At 39.8% G+C, this 16,140-nt stretch overlaps 1 protein-coding gene across 2 annotated transcripts in view; it reads left to right on the top strand.

Moving 5' to 3' along the window:
• The first annotated feature begins 315 nt into the window (after positions 1-315).
• The window catches only part of CRACD (capping protein inhibiting regulator of actin dynamics), a 207,017-nt gene continuing 191,192 nt past the window's right edge, over positions 316-16,140 (top strand). For both annotated transcript variants that reach the window (XM_087827279.1, XM_087827282.1), the window contains exon 1: positions 316-397. The gene's annotated coding sequence lies outside the window, so the exon portion shown is untranslated. The remainder of the gene's footprint in view (positions 398-16,140) is intronic.

Here is a 16,140-nt window from a genome sequence, read left to right as displayed (position 1 = left end):
GGGAGGGGCAGTGACCGATCCCACGCCCTTCCCTGCGGCCAGCTGCGTTTCGGGGCTCCCAGTCCCGGGGGGCGCAGGAGGGGACGCGGGGCACGCGGCGCCCAGCGGCCCAGGGGCGACGCCGGGCGGGGCCGCGGCGCGGGTCCGAGCGCCCGGGGCGCCGGCGGAGCATGTGACCACGCCGCGCGGGGCCGGGCGCGCAGTGCCGCGCGGCGGCGGCGGCGGGGAGAGCAATGGAGGCCGCGGCCGCCTGAGAGGCGGGTGCGCTGCTGCTGCTGCTGCGGAGGCTGCCGGTGCCGCGGGGCGGCCACGGCCTGGGCAGCGGCGTCCGCCGGCCGCGCGGAGCGCTCGGCCCGGTGCAGCCGCTGTGCCGCCGGGCGCCGCGCGGGGACCTCAGGTGAGCGCCCTGTCGGCCCGCGGCGGAGCCAGACAATGGGCAGCGGGCGGGCTTCTCCCCTCCGCTCGCGGTGCCCGGGCCGCGTCCCGGAGGCGCGCGGGGTTCCCGACCTGGCCCTGGCCTGGCCCTGGGAGCGTGGGTTCGGCGCGGCGGGCCGTGGACCTCGGGCGGTGTCCGGGCGTGTGCGGCGCGGCCACTCCCGCAGGCACCGGCGCGCGGCGCGCGCCTCTGGACTCCGCTCGGGGAACCTGCGGACGGGCAGCGCCCCGGGAACTTGCCGAGAGCGCGGAGCCTTCTGATTCCCTCTTGCCTCCCCGCGCCGGGGGTCCTGTCCCGCGTCCCCGGGTCCCCCGGTCCCCGGCTCCGGTCCAGGCAGCGGCGGGAGCAGAGCGAGACCTCGCCGCCGGGGACCTGGGACCGGGGACCCGGGGGCGCGGGACGCTGACCAGGGCCACCCTGTCCCCGCCGGAGCTGCGCCGCTTTGTTTAACCTCCGCCAAGTCATTTCGCACAAACTCTTGTAGCCCCAATTCTGACGAGCCCCCCCTTGGACGGCGGAGGCAGGACAAAGGTTTTCCCCGTCTCCCGAGGGCTCGGGCCGGGCGACTGCGCGCTCAGCGGTGTGGAAACGCGCGTCCCGCGCCCTCCCGCGGAGGCCCGGCGGCGGCCGTGCGGGTCCGAGCCCCTGCCGCGGAGGGCTGCGGGCGGTGGCGGGGCGCGGCTCCCGCTCGCGGTCCTCGGGGCCAGGAGGGATGCGGCTCGCGTTTGGTGTTAGGTGTTCTCAGCATGGAGGCGCCGGAGTCCTTCTCTGGATTTTGGATTTTAGGAGAGAATATGTGTATTTAGGGACACACTGATTCTGTGGATGCGGCGAGGGGGGACAAAGCCTAGTAACTATGACCATGTGTTGTGAAATTTTAATACGGTTTTATGACTAGTAGCCCGGAAACGGATCTGGTGTAGGTGAGGGAGTGTGAGTGAGCGTGAGTGTGAGTGTGAGCTGGGGGCGGTGGCTGTGGAAAGGGAGTGGTTAGAATACAAAGGGTAAGGCAATGTTAGTAAAAGATTCTTATTTCCTGTGGCAAAATTTCCTGTAGAAAATTTTCAGTTCATTAACTTGTCATTAAATCATTGTTTCTCTGTAAAAAAATCACCTGTAGTAGTTGTTGAATTAGATATAAAAGAGCCGGCAGTTATTTGGCATTGTATGTGACTCAGGAATCTGTATACAACAATCAGTTTTGAGTAATTTTTAAGTCAACAAAGGAAGGATACCTTCACTGCTACCTCCTTTATTCTGTGAGAAAATTGAGCCCTAGTTCCAGATACTCAACAGGAAATTGCCTGTAAGAAAAAAAATTCAAAGGCAGGTTTTTCTAAAGAAACATTTTTGAAAAATGCATCTGATGTAGGTGATTTGGTTGCATCACAGATTACTTCACCTCAGAAATGGGAAGGGAGAACAATCGTTCTACTACATCACCCCTTTCCAATATTACTCAAAATGTATTTTCTTCAGAAACCTTATTTTTACAGTCGCCTCTGACATCGAGAAACTTGTGCTCTAACGACTTAGCAAGACTCGGCCCTGGATTTGGAGTCAGGAAGACAATACAGACTTAACATACTTAGGCAACTGGTGAGAAATGGAAGCTGCCATACACAGGTGTACCTCCTTTTGTGGAGCTTGGCTTTATTGCACTTCCCAGGTGTTGCATTTTTTACAAATTGAAAGCAAGGCCCTCCACCTGCAAAGAGAAGCGGGGGTCTGGAACCGAACCTGCAACATCTCCGAGGTATGCCTGTAGTTCTTTCTAAATTAGAAAGCACTATAATAAACCCAAGTGAGTATTGTTACTAGATGAGGAAGCTGTATTTTACAATTTTCTGTTATACAATTTTGGGAGAGTTAATTGAAATTAATATGAGATTCTCCAGGGCAAAGGATGATCTTTTAGTTTTTGTTTGTTTTTTGTAGCCCGCATTTCTAATCTGGTATATAGTAGGTGTTTGATAAATTGTTGTAGGAAGGACAAATTAATGAAAGATAAAATACAAATGGATAAAACACTCATACAAATCAAATTGGTTCACTTTTTTTTAGTTTAATGAACAGTTACTGAAGGCCGCCTGTGTGCCAGGAGCTGTGTGGAGTGTTTCCACATACAGTGGATAAAAGCCTGCTGACCTTCCCTTTTTGATCATAGTTGATGCGTGTCTCTGACGAACGGGGCCCCTTGGGTGGTATTAATGATCATCTCATATAACCGAGTAGCACAAAGGAACATTACACTTGTTATATGTACATACACTTTCTCACAGTGGCCTGTGGGGAGCAGCGCAGATATTATCATTCCCATTTTGTAGGTGAGGAAATCCAGACACAGCGAGATTAGACGACTTGCCAACTCCTCGCCACTGAAGCAGCAGTGCCAGGGACGGAAGCTGGACCTCATGCCTGGTGCTTTCACCTCCGAACCACACTGCCTTCTCCAAGACATGCTGCACCTGCAGAAAACCCCTCAAATTAGGCCTCATGAAAAAGTCTACCTTTTGAATAACTTTTATATACGAAAAAGTCACATTTTACACCTAATACTTATGAAGTGGTTAAATGTGCAAGTTCTGGAGTCAGGTGACTAAATTGGAAGCCTGGATTTACCAGTCACTAGCTCTGCATCCTTGGCAAGTGACTTAATCTTTCTAAGTCTCAGTTTCCTCATCAATAACATTGGGAAAGTTGTAGTGCGTGCCTTATGGGATCTGGGGGAGCATGAAATGAATAGTGTATGTGCTTAGCCCAGTGTCCACTAGAAACTAAGCATTTGATGTTATCTAATTATTTTTATTCTTATAACGTAGAGCTCTGGTTTTTAAATTTTTTTTTTTTTTTGCACAGTAAGATATGCGTTTTGCTTTGCTACCCAGTATACAGATACATTACAAATGTGTTTAATTTTTTAAAAAAATTCATGAATCAGTGCTTGGACTTCCTCTGTGCAGTGCATTCTTATATTTTTATTCTATTTTATTTAGAAATGCTGGTTGAGACCCACCAGATTATTTCAGTCTCATTAATGGGTCATCACCTGCAGTTTGAAAAACACTAATGTAAAGAATCATCAGGTTAAGTGCATTAAAGAAAAATCTGTTCTTGAATTTTTATATTTTCCCTTCTGATGATTTACAATGTCAGTTGGAATTTGGATATTAAATTACACTAAATATGGGTTAGTAAACATTCCTTAGCTATTACAGTCATTTATTGAGTATTTATTATGGTCTAGGCACTGAGCTAAACAGTCTGTTATTATATATTTTCTAATTCAGTGCCTACAACAGCCTGTAGTTTGCCTTGTGTTTCCCTTTGATAATTGAAATTAAGACTCAAAGAGGTTTTATTAACGTTCCCAACATCATAAAGTTGGTGGGAGATGAAGCAAGAATTTAAACCGAGTTCTGTTTGACCCCAGAGCTCTCTGGTCTCCCCTAACTCTGTTCTCATGTTCCCTCACAGTAATTTCTGAGGACGTTTCATTTCTTATTTTAGGTAAATTTGAATGGCGATATTGAGAATTTACCTGTTGTGGTACAACTTCTATAGTTTCCTGTGAAAGAACCCATTTAAAGAAAATTTGGAACATAGTAAATAATGTAAGAGCATATTGGGTAGACTAGTAATTTATTTTGACTTCCCTGGTCTTTGATGTAAATATTTTAGAATAGCTTCTCAGGTTTTTATGATAGAGTCAATTAACTGGTCAGTTTTATTGAGCACCCAAAGGGTTAATATATCTTCAGAAGAGACAAAGCTATGTAACTATAAAAGGACTTTATTACCAATGATTGTCAGCTTTTGTTAAGGCACAAAATGAAGACTTCAGAGCTACAAAGAGTACTTTATAGTGTATTGATTTTTCTCAAAATCACCAAGCAGTAAAGTATTTATTTTGTAAATACTTGTAAGAAACCACCACTAACTATACTACTAATTTTTCTTTTTTGTATTTCAGTTTTTGCAAGTGTTTCTTAAATTTTTAGCAGTATTTTAATTTTAAATTTATGGCATTTCTGGGACTTTCCTCCTATTTTAAAAATATTGAGAAAGACTTAAAGAATGTTAGGGAAATATATTTTATACATAGTACTTAGAATGCACAAAGAGATGATTTTAAGTGACAACTGAGAGGCAAATTTCACTGTTTCTTTCACACTGTATCTTATAAAGTGATTCTTGTCTGGTTTGTGTATTGCTGTTGACATATGGGAGTGTGCCTTATAAATAAGATGATTATCAGGTGCCTAAAGATTTATAAATATGCTCCTGCTTTTGCATTTTAGCTTCTATGCTCATGGAGCTTTTTATACTTTTAACTATAATGTTGAAAAAGTTTATTTGTTAAGCTTAGTCTTTCCAAACTGAGCATTTTGAAATCAGAGTTTGGGTGGGTCATGATGATATTTTAGACAAAGAACAGCAGTTTCATGGTTTATTAATGTGGTTTGAAAATCTGTTTATTTCTGTTCATCAGTCACCATTAAGATTAGATAAGAATGAGTGTGTTGTTTGTTGTTGAATATCAAATTTCATGCTTAGGTTAGCCTTCAGAAAATCGTTTTACCCCTAATGAAATTGTGTACAAGTGTAGTAAGCTTACGTTTTATGCTTATTTTATTCCTTTATTCCTTTTGCCTAACACTTAATCCTTAATGAATTGGTATAGTTTTTGTGAGCATCAAGAAACATTCTAGCAATTGATTACTTACTGTACTTTGTATATTCAGGCAGATACTAAACTCAGTTACCATTACATTTTATACTACTTTTATTCTTGGTGTAAAAATTCTTAGAGATAAGAAGAGCAAAATCAATTCATATTTATTATTTATTTATTCTCCTCACCCAGGAATATTTTTTCCATTGCTTTTCAGAGAGCGTGGAGGAGGGAGAGAGAAAGAGAGAGAGAGATAGAAACACCAGTGTGAGAGACACCCATTGATGGGTTGCCTCCCCCTCTCCGCTGACAGGTGGGGATTGACCTGCAGCCGAGGTGTGTACTCTTGGCTGGAATCAAACCCGGGACGCTTTGGTCCACAGGCTGACCCTCTAACCACTGAGCCAAACCAGCTAGGGCAGCACAAAATCAATTTAGATGTTTACATGTACCAGTGGCTTTTAGGCAGATACACATGCATATTTTAGATTTACATATATATATGATTTCCACAGATACATGAGAAGGGCAAGATTAAAGCTCTTAATTCATAAGCTAAAAAATTATTTTAAGTAATTTTGTGGAAATAAAAAAACTCAGTAAAACCTTGAAGAGATGTTGAATGCCTACATGTTATCAGAAATGTTTAAGAAGCCAAATAGCACAACCATATGTAATAGCTTTTATAGTCTAGTAAGTTTGCATGTGGAAAGGTGATTTTATTTAAAATGCCAAAAATGAAAAGCAGAAATAGTTTCAGGTTTTAAAATCTTGACTAGCTCTTCCAGATGTTTGTAAAATTTTTCAAATAGTATACTTAGAGGCCGAAGTGGAAATTTCAGTAAACTAGCTTCTGAAACCAGTACGGTATTAAATGTTAAGTGTTTCAGGGAAAGATACAGAAACTGCATCCCTGAAACACTTTGGGAAATATTTAAATCAGAAGTAAGTGCCCAGCTCAGTAGAGACAGGTTGTTAAAACAGAATTCAGGAGCATATAGTGGCTGCTAAGAGGAACTATTTCCACTAACAAGAAAGGACAAGTTGCTGAAAAGATACTTGGCTTTTTCCTGGGGAAGGTAAGAGCGACCCACGCAGAGCTCCACGGCCGGCCCACTCACCTGGTGAGGGATCGCTGGCACTGAGGGAGAAGTGGGGAGGGATAAACTGGACTCAGTAAATAATCAGTGAAAATTCTTGTGTATAATTGTTGGCTCACGGTTTCTTCACTTGGGAGAAATCAAAAGGAAAGGCCATGGTCCCCAAATCACTGTTTTTGGAAGAGGAGACTTCAGACCTCCATTGTCAAAGCCATTTATAGTCTCAGGTGGGACCACAGCTGATGTTCTTAGGGAAGCTTGTGACAGATTCAGCAGAGCTGCTAAGACACAGTCTGCCCTGAATGATTGCATTCAGGGTTTCCTTCGTTTTGAAAAGTTTTAAATAAACGTTGTGACTTTTGTCTACGAGAGTCTCATTGGGACAGATGCATTGAGCTTTCTTGGCACTTAGGATGAAGCTTCCCCCGCCATGCTTGTGGCGGGCTAACTGTTCTCTCGAGCTAATGAGGTCAGGGTCACAGGTTCAGTTCCTAGGAAGGCCAGTTAGCTTTGCTTTGTTCTCTGATCTCATATGGTACTCTTTGCCCAGACCAGCCATCTGGCGTAGGCAGATCATTGATCACAAAGGGACTAATAAGCGAGACAGTGTGGGGGGAGCAGCATGAATCTTTCTCAGTGGATGTTGAGTAATAAGAGAAGCAGTTCCAAAAGCATGTGCAAACTTGTGTTTCATACATTATCTTAATATGATATTTTTCTTTGTCATTTCTGTTGAACTCTCATTTTAACAGTTTTGGTTTTTTTCCAGTTAGGATTTTTTTAGAAGTCTCATTCATTCAGCAGTTGTACATTGTCCTGAATGTTCTTAGCCCCCCTCAAGGTTTGTAGGACGGTGGCTTTGCTGGGGAGAACAGGGTGAGTCCGCAAGTAGGAGATCAAACCACCTACTCAGTTGATCACAGATCCAACTCCGCTGAATTAAAAAATAAAAGCTTAAAAAAAGCAAAGGGCCATTTTGAATGAGAGATACACTGAGAATCTTCAGGGAAACACTTTATAGTTTTTCTAAGTATTCCTGATCTACAAATCTCATAGTCACTTTATTAAAATTACTTTTTAGTAATGAGAGAATTGTCAGAGGTCCTCTAGACCGGGCAGTCTCATATGGTAGCCACTGGTTCCATGTGGCTATTGAGCATTGAAATATGGCTTGTCCAAATTGAGACCTGTTATAAGTTTCAAACACTTGGTGTGAAAAGAATGTAAAATATGTCATTAATAATTTTAAATGTTGATTACACATTAGTATCTTAGCTGTGTTAGATTGAATAAAACATTATTAAAATTAATTTTATCTGTTTTTACTCTTTAAAGTATGTTTACTAGAAAATTAAAAATTACATGTGGCTCAAATTTGTGGTTTACATTATATTTCTATTGGTCACCTGTAGACCAACCCCTCATTTTACAGATAAGAAGGCTAAGGTTCAGAGGCTAAGTAACTGAGCTGAGTTCTTTCCATTGCCTGTAATCTCTCCCTGCTAATAGGTTAGGGGCTCAGGAAGATGGAACTCTCTGAACCATTAGAGGACCATTTAGTGCATGGCAGTTACTGTATGTTGCAAGATCTGTGCCTGAGTCATTGCATGTTAAGTGTAATACCAGTTTTGTGTGTGTGTGTGTGTGTGCGTGCATGTGTGTGTGCGCGTACACAGATATATGTAGGAGGGGAGATTCGTTCCGTTTATAAGATTGATGTTTGGCTCAGTTTTACCTTCCTATATAGGTGAGAGGCCCTACAGCTCTATTTACTTCTGAGAAAAGCACATTGATATTAGGCATTAACAGTTGTAACTCTGGAATGAATAAGATATGTTGCTCATTCAGATGGGTACTTTAACATGTATTTCTTATTACAAGGAAGATTTCAGGTGGTTTTGAATGAATATTGATGGAAAAGCAGCAGGGTTTTCAGCCTGTGTCTATTTTGGTTGGAGGAGGGCTGAGCGAAGAGAGGTTGCTAAGCCTTCGTTCTGAAGAAAGAGCTATGAGCAGTTAGTTACTCTCAATGATGGGTGCTCCTGATGTTCCAGTCAAAGAAGACAGAACCAGGGTTGGCTGGTGCAAACCCAGAATTTGGGTTTCCTGTCAGTTTTGTGAAAAAAAAATGGCCTTTAATTGGCAAAGATAAAATGGAAGAAAACCTCAGGACCATATTTGTTGTTTGTTATTTTTAGTTGAGGTTTTGTTTTCCAGATCAATATAGGTAGCTAAAATTAACATCTTAAAGATGTTCACTTTATGCAGCTTCAGATCTAGTCTTTCTTTTTGGCCCACACGAAGTTGTAAGTCATTATGAGTTTGTTATCAGTGACCCAATGACAATTAAGGAACAAGGACCAACCTCTGACACTTCAATTAATTTCATCATCCATACTAGCTAGTAATATGCATGAATTTACCTTTTGAGAATGCTTTTGTAGAGGTTGAAAGAAGATAAGTGATTGATTCCAGAGTGGTAGCTTATAAAAACATTTCCAGATTATCATTTTTCTATGCTTTTTGTCTGTGACAAACAACCCCAGTTGATCCTAGGTGCAGAGAAACAAAACAAGATAGCAGTCTGAATGGTTATCTTCGAGTAGACCAAGAAAAATAATTGTCAACTGTGGCATGAAGTTGAATGCTAAGTACCATGACCATCTACATACCGTCCAGCCCATCAACATAAACCCGGTTTATGTAATGTCAGCACACATATATTGAGCACACACCATGTGCTGGGCACCATGAGCATAGCATAAAAAGAACAAAAGTTGGGGGAGTACCTATCATTTGAATTTGACAATGGTAGATCTCAGCCCAAAGCATTCATAACTTTTGTTGTAGTTACTAAAGACTAGTATTTTTATAGAATGAATTTTACAGCATTGTTGTAGAACGAATGCGTTATGGTTACTATTCCACAATTCACTAGCGATTTCATGTGCTGTCATGTTAAATGCCATATCCCATTTCTAGCAGTCACTGATTTTTTCCCATTGGGTCATTGGGATAGTTGGGATACTGGATGCTTGTCATCACATTGGGAATTGTATGGAACATGGAAGGGTAGTGCACATCCCCTGTATTCCTTCCTTTCCCCATTCCAGCTCTTTATACCAGGAGCTGTGGAGTTGGTAGTGAATGTAAAAATGAAGAACCCACAGTCTAGTAAAGAAGAAAGACACAGCAGAATGTAGTGTGCTGTGATAGAGGGTCAGAGTGCTATCGGACTCAGAGGAGAGAGGATTTTGGTGAAGAAGGGTAGTGTGAGGAAAGATGAGCAGGAAGCCCACAGAGGGAGCAATATTTGAGCTGGGCCTTGAAAGATGGATAGAATTTTGACAGACTGAAAGGGGGTGGAAAGGTATTCCAGAGGTAGGGAACAGAGTGAGCAAAGATATGGCACTCATGAAAGCCATGGTGTGCAGGAACACTGGGCATGGAAGGGAGTGGCAGGAGACAAGACTAGAAAAGTGAGTCAGGCAAAATTTGGAGAGATTCGAAAGGCAAAGAGTGCTGACATATTTTAGGCAATGGGGAGCTATCAAAAGCAGGGAGTGGCATAATTGCATCTTCTTTGGAAGGATGACTAGGAATTAAGAGGCCTAGTTCTAAGGTCAGCGTTCCCTCTAATTAGTCTAGTGACCTTGGGCAAGTCACTTCACTCCTCTGAGCCTCAAATAATCTATATAAGATAAAAGGTTTCAGCAAGAGTTATTCAGTCCATCAGTAAATAAATACAGTAGTTACTAAGGGCGTCATCTGTGCTAGGTGGTGGTGTTGGTGCTGGGATACAAAAGCAAACGGCCCCTGTACTATGGAGATGATGTTCTGGTGGGAGAGAAAGACAATAAACAGTAAACAAATAAGTATATAGTAGAATGTCAGGTCGCAAGAAGTGCTATAAAGAAAGTAAAGCTGAGTGAGTGGAGTAAAAAGTGGTGCTGTTTCTGGATAGAGTAGCCCAGAGAACTCTGAATGAACTGGAAGAAGCCACAGAAATATGTGCAGTCTCTTCCAGATCTCAAATTGTAGGTATAATTAAGTGAAAAGCTATGGGAGTTCAGTTTCTTCAACATTGATTTAAGTCGATTTCCATATAGACGTTGTTCTTACAGTTTCGCTTAGTTCCACCACTATGGTTATTGATGGACAGAATGTTTTTAGCACTCCCTTTTTAAATATAGCTTGGCTAAGTACAGCAGAACCTCATTTTAGAAAAGTTTCTTTGGTGTTCTGGAAAGATGCCACCCATGTTGGTAATTTGGATCCAGCCTGTCTCCCTCAGCACATTATCCATCTCAAACCTTTGTGGCTTTTGGAAGCAGGGAGACGCTAATGTTTAACCAACCAGATTTCAGGCAGTTGCTCAATATATCGAATAGCTCTTCTATGTTATTTTAATATAAATTAAAATTAAGTGGAGCTCTGGGATAGCCCTGATTTAATTAGAGTTGGAATGCATCTTAGGAGACCCTTTCTGCCAGTTAAAATCCTAGCAGTGGTATTATGGTTTTTTAAAGGAATCATTAATAAGCTGGGTCTTTCCTGAGGTGTTAAAATTTGGTTTATAGAGGATTCTTGTCAAATCAAGTGAAAGGCTGAAGAATGCAAACATTCTTCTTTGGCCCCTGAACTTTTTCTTGGCAGAGGTAATTGGCAGGAGAGTACACCTAAAACTGAGTTGTTCTTTATATGAGGTATTAGGTTGGGAGATCTGGACTTAACATTTATAGAGGGCCATTCCCATAGAGTTTTAAATTGATTTCCCACAAATTATGTCTGCAGCTTGGGAAGCTAGAGTGGAAGACTATACTTTTAGAGATAGTGTAAGATGTGATCCCTGACCTTACGCTGGCATGGAATCCAAGCCATGTTGCTTTGTTTCCTTGCCTAGTAGTTCACAGCCAGTGAAACTGGCCCTGCCTGAATTATTTAAATCTTCCTATCCTTAAGGTACTTACAAGGAGTTGTTATAGAACTGAGTGACTTACGAATTTAGGGCTTACACATGTATTTTTGTTTTTTCTTCATTTTCCCTTTTCTGAAGACAGTAGTAGCTTCTGGGTCTTTGTCTCTGTTTTATGGTTGTTTATAATCCCTCCCCTAGATTACTTCATTCTGCCAGTCCCTGTTTTATATGATTTATCTTTAAAGGTTAAATTATCAATTATAATCCCCTCAAGTTTCTGTCTTACTCAGAATGTTTAGTTATTTGTTATAGAGCTGAAGGAAAGGAGGGAAGGAGGGAGGAAGAAAAGAGGGAAGGAAGGAAAGAAGGGAGGAAGGGAGGGAAGGTAGGAGGTAGAGAGGGTATTGGCACCATAGACAAAAATCATTTGACCATATTTGCAAGGGTTTATTTCAGGCCTCTCTATTTTACTCCGTTGGAAAACATGTCTGTCTTTATGCTAGTATTATTACATTGTTTTGATTAGTATAGCTTTGTAGTAAGTTTTGATGTTAGAAAGTATGAGTTCTTCAGTTTTGTTCTTAAAGATTGTTTTGGCTCTATGGGGTCCCTAAATATTCCATATGAATTTTAGGGCGAGTTTTTCTATTTCTGCAAGACAAATCATCAGGATTTTAAAAAATATGTTTTTATTGCTTTTTAGAGAGAGAAGAGGGGAGAAAGAGAGAGAGAAACATCGATGACAGAGAAACATCGATTAGCTGCCTCCTGCACTTGGGGATCGAGCCTGCAACCCAGGCATGTGCCCTTACCAGGAATTGAACCAGCGACCTCTTGGTGCATGGGTCGTCTCTCAACCACTATACCACACTGGCCAGGCAAATCATCAAGCTTTTGATAGGGATTGCATTGAATCTGTAGATCCCTTTGGGTAGTGTTGACATTTCAACAATATTCAGTCTTCCAATCCATGAACATGGGATGTGTTTCCATTTATTTATGTCTTCTTTAATTTCTTTCACCAGTGTTCTGTAGTTTTCATTGTACAAGTCTTTCACCTTCTTGGTTGAGTTAATTCCTAAGTATTTTATTCTTTTTGATGCTATTATAAATGGAATCATTTTGTAATTTCCTTTTCAGATTGTTTATTGTTTGTGTGTAGAAATACAATTGATTTTTGTGTGTTTACATTGTATCCTGCTACTTTGGTAAATTCATTTATTAGTTTTATCAGCTTTTTTTGTGGAGTCTTTAGGGTTTTCTACATGTAAGATCATATCATCTGCAGACAGAGATGATTTTACTTCTTTCTTTTCTATTTGATTGCCTTTTATTTATTTTTCTTGCCTAATTGCTCTGACTAGTACTTCCAGTACTATGTTCAACAGAAATGGTGAAAGTAGGTATCTTCTCCTTGTTACTGATATGAAAGGAAAAGCTTTCAGTCTTTTACCATTGAGTATGATGTTTGCTATGGATTTTTAATATATGGTCTGTATTATGTTAAGGTGGTTTTCTTCTATTTCTGTTTTGTCGAGTATCATAAAAGAGTGTTGAATTTTGTCATGTTTATTTCTGCATCAGTTGGGATGATTGTGAGGTATTTTTCCTTCATTTTGTTGATGTGACAAGTTACATTGATCAGTTTTCATTTATTGAACTATCATTGGATTCAGGAATAAATCTCACCTGGTCATCCTTTTAATATGCTGCTGAATTCTGTTTGCTAGTATTTTGTTGAGTGCTTTTATATAAATGTTTCTAAATTATATTGGTCTTTAGTTTCCCTTTTTCTTTAAATCCTCACCTGAGGATATTTTTCCATTGCAGAGAGAGCGTGGAAGGGAGAAAGAGAGAGAGAGAAACATGAACATGAAAGAGACACATTGATTGGTTGCCTCCCGAACATGCCCCAGTTGGGGCTGGGGATCAAGCCTGCAACCAAGGTACGTGCCCTTAGCTGGAATCGAATCCAGGACCCTTCAGTCCACAGGTTGATGCTCTGACCACTGAGCCAAACTGGCTAAGGCTGTAGTTTCCTTTTCTTGTAGTGCCTTTGTCTTGCTTTGGTATCATTGTTTTGCTGGCCACATAGAATGAATTAGGAAGTGTTCCCTCTTCATTTTTATGTGTGTGTGTATGTGAAAAGTTTGAGGATTGATACTAGTTCTTCTTTAAATGTTTAGTAGAATTCACTGGTGAAGCTGTCATTGGGAGATTTTTGATCACTGATTCTATTTTCTTGTTATGGGTCTATTCAGATTTTTCAATTTTTTATTTCTTTACAATTTAATTTTGGTAGCTTTCCTGTTTCAGTGAATTTGTTCAGTTCATCTAACCTATCCAATGTTTTTGGCATATAATTGCTCAGGGTACTCTTATATTTCTCCTTATTTCTATAGAATCAGTAGCTATATGCCCACTTTCATTTCTGATCATAGTAATTTGAGTCTTCTCTATTTCTTAGTCCATTTAGCTAAAGGTTTGTTAATTTTGTTGATCTTTTCAAAGAACCAACTTTTGGTTTCATTTCTTTATTGTTTTTCTATTCTCTCTTTTATTTCTGCTCTAATTATTATTTCCTTCCTTCTGCTAGCTTTAAGTTTCGTTTGTTCTTTTTACAGTTCCTTAAGTTGTAAAGTTGTTGATTTGAGATTTTTCTTATTTTTAATGTAAATGTTTATAGTTATATATTTATCCCTTAGCACTGATTTTGCTGTATCGCATAAGCTTTGGTATGTTGTGTTTTCATTTTCATTTGTTTTTAAGTATTTCCTAATTTCTCTGTGATTTCCTGGATCCATTGGTTGTTTAAAAATGTATTGTCTATTTAAACAGTTTTGTGAATTTTCCAGTTTTACTTTTTAAAATTGATTCATAACTTCATCCTGTTGTGGTCAGAGAAGATACTTTGTATGATATCTATCTTTTAAAATTTACCGAGACTTAATTTATAGTCTATCCTGGAAAATGCCCCATGTGCAGTTCAGAAGAATGTGTATGCTGTTGACAGGTAGAGTGTCCTATGTCTTTTAGGTATAGTTGTTTTATTATCTTGTGTAAGTCCTCTATTTCCTTACTTATCCTGTCTGGAATATTGAAGTCTGCAACTATTATTGTAGAACTGTCTTTCTCCTATCAAATAGTTTCTCAGTTTTGCTTCATATATTTTGATGGTCTGTCATTAGATGTGTTTTTATAATTGTTATATCTTCTTGCTGTGTTGAACCTTTTATTAATATATAATGTCCTCCTTTGTCTTATAACCTATTTTGATTTAAAGTCTGTTTTGTCTGATATTAGTACAGCTACCCCTGTTCATTTTTAGTTACTATTTGCATGGAATATCTTTTTCCATCATTTTATTTTTACCCTGTTTGTATCTTTGGATCTCAAGTGAGTCTCTTGTAGATAGCATATAATTGAGTTGTTTATTTTATCAACTCTGCCAATCTCTGTCTTTTGATTAAAGAGATTAATTCAATTACATTTTAAGTAATTACTGATAAGGAGGGACTTAGTTTTGCCATTTTGCTATTTATTTTCTATATGCCTTGTAGCTTTTTTTGTCCCTCATTTCCTGCATTACTCTCTTCTTTTGTGTTTAGTTGTTTTTAATAGTGAAATGTTTACATTTCTTCCTCATTTTCTTTTATGTATATTTGATAGCTATTTTTTTTGTTACCATGGGGATTATATTTAATATCCTAAAGTTATGACATACTAATTTACTTTCTACCAGTTTAACTTAAAACATATAAAAACTCTGCTCCTTTACAGCTCTGTCCCAACCCCTTTTGGAGGCTGTCACAAAATTACATTTTTACATATTTATGCTAAAAAGTATAAACTAATAGTTCTTTTTAATGCATTAGTCCATAAATTATGTAGAAAACAAGATTTGGAGTTCTATGCCAAATATACAGTAATACTAGCTTTTACACTAATAATTTTTTTCTTTAAATGTATTAGTCAAATCATGTAGAAAGCAAAAAGGCACAGTTACAAATCACTATTACAATACTAGCTTTTTATAATTGCCCATGTATTTATCTTTATTGAGATATTTATTTGTCCATACAATCTTGAGTTTCTGTCTAGTGTCCTTTCATTTCACCTTGCAGGACTCTCTTGAGCATTTTTTGCAAGGCTGGTCTTGTGCTCATAAATTTTGTTTGCCAGGAATGTTTTAATTTCTCCCTCACTTTTGAAGAACACTTTTGCCATTTATAAGTTCTTGATTGACAGTTTTTTCTTTTATCATTTTGAGTATATTGGCCCACTGTTTTCGGGCCTCCAAAGTTTCTGATGGGAAATCTGCTGTTAATGCTATTAAGGATCCCTGGCATGTGATGACTCACTTCTCCCTTGATTCAAGATTCTCTCTTTGTCTTTTGAATGTTTGATTATAATGTGTCTTAGTGTGGGTCTGTCTGAGTTCAGATTACTTAGAGTTTGTTGAATTTCTTGGATGTTTATATTCATGTGTCTTATCAAATTTGGAAAGTTTTAGCCATTATTTCTTAAAATATTCTCTCTGCCCTTTGTCTCTTTCTTATCGTTCTTGGACTTCTGTGAAGCCTGTGTTGGTCCACTTAATGGCGTCCTTAGGCTATGTTCACTTCTTCAGCATCTTTTTGTTCCTATTTCTCAGCTTCAATAATTTGCATTGTCCTGCTTTCAAGTACACTGATTCTTCCACATGCTCAAATCTGCCTTTGACTCCATCTAGTGAATTTTTCATTTCTGTTGTACTTTTTAAGCTCTAGAATTTTCTAGCCGCTTTTTAGGTTTTCTATCTTTTTATGAGTTTAATTTCATTTTGGTCACACATTGTTCTCTTGACTTTCTCCACATCTCCATTTAGTACTTTCAGCATCTTTTTTAAATTTTTTAATATACATCTTTATTGATTTGAGAGAGAGAAACATCAATGATGAGAGAGTCTTTGATTGACTGCCTCCTGCACACCCCCAACTGGGGATCAAGCCTGCAACCCAGGCATTGCCCC

Source organism: Miniopterus natalensis, chromosome 1, assembly GCF_054644295.1.
Source record: "Miniopterus natalensis isolate mMinNat1 chromosome 1, mMinNat1.hap1, whole genome shotgun sequence".
NCBI classification, from domain to species: Eukaryota; Metazoa; Chordata; class Mammalia; order Chiroptera; family Miniopteridae; genus Miniopterus; species Miniopterus natalensis.
The sequence above is the reverse complement of the archived record's forward strand: the minus strand, read 5'-3'. Positions and strand labels throughout refer to the sequence as shown.